At 38.9% G+C, this 5,407-nt stretch overlaps 1 pseudogene; it reads left to right on the forward strand.

The window, feature by feature from the left end:
• The first annotated feature begins 1,393 nt into the window (after nucleotides 1-1,393).
• On the forward strand, nucleotides 1,394-3,691 carry LOC120376283 (annotated as a pseudogene).
• Nucleotides 3,692-5,407: the final 1,716 nt, after the last annotated feature.

Below are 5,407 nucleotides of genomic sequence, written 5' to 3' on the forward strand. Positions count from 1 at the left end.
CACAGAATACAATATATATTAAAATGTAGAAAAACATCCAAAATATTTAATAAATTTCAATTGGTATTCTATTGTTTAACAGTGCGATTAAAACTGTGATTAATTGCGATCAATTTTTTAATCATGATTAATTTTTTGAGTTAATTGCATGAGTTAATGGCAATTAATTGACAGCCCTAATTCCTAGTTTATAATTTTAGATGAAAATCCCTCTGTTGGTAATATAGAGAAATTAAATTTGTCATCTCAGCTCAGTTCAGCTCTCAAACCACATGATCCATCATTTACAGAGCATAGTACATGGGGGAATACTGGTCTCAGGAAACCCTTCACATTAAATCATGGTTAAAACAATAAAGTTTAACCACAGCAAGGAAGGGGACACTTTAAATGGTGCTTAACAACAAAGTGCCCTGCCAAGTCATTCAACTTTCACGCTATTAACTTTAACTTCTACCGCAGAAAGGTCCATAGGCAACTGTTGTTAGTGGTAATATATTTAACACAGACACATTTCAGGTCACTGGTATAAAAATTTATTCACACTAATAGGCCCTATAATACCATGTATTGTCAGACATTTCACAATGCTTGCACAGTTGGAATATTTCTGTTTTAAGACACCATTAAGCCTATTTTGGATGTCATATCACAAGAACCTGTCTAAGAATTTATACCATGCTCATCACCATGATATCTGAGCACATCTGTAGCCTTGGAAAGCATTTGTAGTCCTTGCAGACAGACCCTGTGCAGCCTCATATTGACTGAGGACACAAAAAAAACCCGTTTTGCATCTTGCACAGCAGCAAATGTGTTTCACGTGTCTGTGGTTACACCAAGGAGATAGCTGTGGGACTTCCTCCTCTTATGCCCATGTATGGCTCAATTATATAGATCAGTGTTTCTCAAACTGTGTTCTGCGGAATACTGGTGTTCCGCATGATGTGAATAGGTGTTCCATGAAAGAATCATAATTTTTAAAAAGGATCTTTAAATTTTTTTAATTTTAAATTTGGCATATTTGAAGCATAGTTTACAACTCTTTTTGAATGACTATAATATAACATAAAACTCTTTTTCCGGTTATTGATAGATCTCGTATTGAATATCATGGTGTAAAGAGAACATGGCACACAAGCATGTTGACGTCTACCCTTTTCGGGCACGTTTCAGTTAGTGACATCATACCCCTTCCGCTCGAGGCTGTGCGAACTACAGCGGTATGCACACACCTTTACACCATGGTGAATATAACATATTCACTCAACACGTTCAAACCTGTGGGTCTTTACCATGTGTGCGATAAGCACAACTAAACTAGCTTTGCTCGAAACAATATACATATATGTGACAAGCAACATTTGACAAAAATCAGTATTTCTAAATATTGTTACCAAACCTAATCACCATGGATTTGTGGCTAAAAGAAGGAACTTTGAAACGAAAAGCAAGTTCTTCTGGTACTCAACAGTGGCCAAAATAAACGAGCAAAATATTGTGACACTTCAAAGTGAGGATGAACAATCGCAGTCTTTTGTTGCCGAAAAAGCTGTTAGTACTAGTGAGTTATCCAAGGTGAAAGAATTTCCACTGAAGTATATCAAAAAACAAGAAGAAACAGGTGTTAAAAGACCGAAACTAAAGTATGATGAAAGTTATTTGTCTTTTGGTTTTACGTGTGTTGGAAATAAAGATGTTCCTGATGCGCAGTGTGTCGTGTGCAACAAAATACTAGCAAACAGTTCATTGGCTCCTGCTAAACTTCGTAGGCAGTTGGAAACCAAGCATGCTGAATACAAAGACAAAGATATAAGTTTTGTCAAGAGGCAGTGTGACTCACTTGCAAATTGTAAACTTTCAATGATTAAAATTGCTAAAACAGACAACGAAAGTGCAATAGAGGCATCTTATCAAGTAAGTTACCGTATAACCCTTGCTGGAGAAGCTCACACTATTGGAGAAATGCTTATCAAGCCTTGTGCGAAAGATACTGTAATGTGCATGTTGAGCGAGCAGTCTGGTAAAAAAATTGATGCTGTACAGTTGTCAAATAATACTGTTGCATGCCGTATTAAAGATCTTGCCAATGACATAGAAAAAGACCTAGTTTGCTGACTGAAAATTTGCCATGAGCATTCACTGCAGCTAGATGAGTCCACTGACGTTTCAGGACTTGCTGTGCTACTAGTATTTGTCCGATATAGATTTAGTAATATTATTGAAGAGGACCTGCCCTTATGTGAATCTCTGCAAAGCAACACAACTGGAGAAGAAATATTCAACTGCATCAACAATTTTATCAGAAAGCATGAAATTAGTTGGGGAAAATGTATTGATGTATGTACTGACGGTGCTCAGGCAATGATCGGGAAGATGAAGGGAGCTGTAACGCGAATCATAAGTGTGGCACCAGAAAGCACTAAGAGTCATTGTGTTCTACACACTAAAGCATTTGCAGTTAAAAAAAATACCAGCATAGCTGATAATTGTGCTCGATGAAGCAGTACAAATTATCAATTTTGTCAAATCTCGACCACTTCAATCCAGGTTATTTAAAATTTTGTGTGAGGAAATGGGTAGTCAGCACAAAGCGCTTCTTTTACATACGGAAGTGAGGTGGCTATCCAGAGGAAAAGTGCTTGTGAGGCTTTTTGAGCTTCGTAGTGAACTACTGGTATTCTTCACTTCAGAAAATTCAGGATGAAAATTTAAAGACTGTCTGACAAATTCCTCGTGGCTGATGAGACTTGCATATGTTGTTGATATTCTTGCAAAATTAAATGAAATTATTCTGTCGCTGCAAGGAAAGAATGTGACTATTTTTACTACAATGGATAAAATTTCGTCGTCAAAAAAAGAAACTGCAATTCTGGGCATCTTCTGTAGAACAGAATAACTTCGACTGCTTCCCTACAGTACATGAATTTCTGACTGAAATAAATTCGACAGTTCATGAAGAAGTTTCTAGCACCATTTGACAGCACTTATGTGACGTGCAGGCCTCTTTATTAGAATATTTTCCTACAACTACTGATGATAATGGTTGGGCTCGAAATCCATTTGTAATTCCAGTTGACTTTACTGCGCACGATTATGAAAGCCTAATTGACTTAATTTCTGACTCTGATTTGAAACAAAAGTTTAAGGATTTTCCGCTGAATAATTTTTGGAGCAGCCTAATAGAACAGTTCCATAATGTGGCTAAATGTGCAGTCAGGGGCAGCTCTATGTATTTTGCCGCCCCAAGCACGGCAGTGAGGCAGCCTTTGGCAGCGCACCTGCGGGCGATCCACTGGTAACGCGGATTCGGCGGCATGCCTGCAGGAGGTCCGCCGGTCCTGCACCTTCGGCATACCCGCCACTGAATTGCCGCCGAAGCCATGGGACCAGCGGACCTCCCGCAGGCATGCCGCCAAAGGCAGCCTGACTGCCACCCTTACAGCAACTGGCAGGTGCCCCGCCCGTGGCTTGCCGCCCCAGGCATGCGCTTGCTGCATGCAGTTCAAGTGCTCCTTCCTTTTGCTACAACTTATTTGTGTGAGACGGGATTTTCGTATTATACTGCAACAAAAACCAAATATAGGAATAGACTTGATGCTGCGCCTGACATGAGGATTCAACTTTCCAGCATTATTCTAATATTAAGCTAATTTGTGATAGAAAAATGCAGAAACACCAATCCCATTAAATCCAAATTTGTATTTCTGTTTATAAAAATAGATTTTCCAAGTAAAACTCTAATTTGTTTGGTGTTCGTGTATATATAAAAACAGGGTTTTTTTAAGTAGAACACTGTTTTTAATTTTGACTCTTGCACTTGATTCTTGTACTACTTTATACATGCTTTCCAGTTAAAAATTGTTAGTGCAGGTTGTTTAAATTTGTATTTTTGCTTTGTTTTATAAAATAAAATATATTTGAACATAAATAACGCAATTTTTTATTTGAAAACCAAATGACTACAAAATAATATTATAAGTGTTTCGTAATGGGCTAAAAAGTGTTCTGTGGCTGAAAAAGTTTGGGAAACGCTGATATAGATGTATTAAGGCCTGAACTGAGCGTGCCATGAAAGAAAAATGTACTGATGGTTTAAAGAGGATGACATGCAACTACACTGCTTGTCAGTTCATATCTGTCAGTGCTATAACAGGCCCCTTGGGTTTCTCAATCATAATAGCCTGCACCAAGTGTTTACTTTCACACATACTTTGACATAATCTTGAATATGAATTAACTAAATGAATTTCTCTTAATCTTGTCCAGACGACATAGGAAAGATTACATGCACAATGATATATCTGAATTCTCATAAATATTAGCTACCCAGTCCAATAAATTCCACATTCACTTTTTCTGCATCATTAGACACATAATCCCAAAGCAGATTAATCCAATCCTTACTGTCCAATCGTTAGTGGTTTTATACACATTTTATTTACTTTTATAAGGGGAGCTGACAGTGACCCCAATTTTTAAGTTGCTTACACTATTTATGGTACAAAATTCTTGTGACTTTTTTTATGATGCTCTAACACCTCCATTATTTGCAGCAAGCCCTTAAAAGTCAGCAGAGGGAGAGCCTGAAAGCCAGGGATTTGCTTTTAACTGTTCTGTGAAACTCTATGCCAAATACCCTGAACATTTTAAAGGCCTGCATATGACCCTCACCACTGCTACATGGCACCTTGAACCCCTTTTCCCCAGGAGCAGGTGCTCAACCTGGGAACAACTGTAGCAGCGTTATGGACAAGAGAAAGCCAAAATGGGCTTGGCCAAGCCAGGCTCCTCCCCATCCTGACCTAACTTGCAGACCTGGCACCACATAGGGCAGGGGCTCCCCCACTTCCTGTGGGCCAGATTAGAAACCCTTGAGGAGATTCAGGCTGGCGGCTGCCAGAACCATTGTAGTTGGGAGAGAGAGCTAGACAATACCAGGTTACCACCAATTCATACATCCTGGATCCAGCAAATTCCACCCTATTCTCTAGGCCCTAGGGCACCACCTGAGGAAGGAGCCTCCTCATTACCCAAAGGGCAGGAAATAGGGTCCTGATCCCTGTTAGGGGCTATCATGGTACAAATATTAATAACTGGGAACCAGGAGATCAGTAAGTAGAAGAGCTGAGACCAGAACTTGTGATGTTCATAATTCTGAACCCTTCACAACCTTTATTATCAAGTCCTGGCTCATCAGTGCTGAGCATTCTGTGGGACATTCTGATGTTTCATTTTGATTCAGAATGAAAACAAAAAATGTAAAAAATTTCCAACAGAAAGAAATTTCCAATAATTATTTTTTGAAAAATCAAATAATTCTTGTTGGATTTTTGTTCTAAATGAAATGGAGCAGCCAGCTGCCCTGACTCTGGGGGACTCCCCAGGTTGCTCCCAGGAACTTAGA

Source organism: Mauremys reevesii, linkage group 1 (genome assembly GCF_016161935.1).
Source record: "Mauremys reevesii isolate NIE-2019 linkage group 1, ASM1616193v1, whole genome shotgun sequence".
Taxonomy (NCBI): Eukaryota; Metazoa; Chordata; order Testudines; family Geoemydidae; genus Mauremys; species Mauremys reevesii.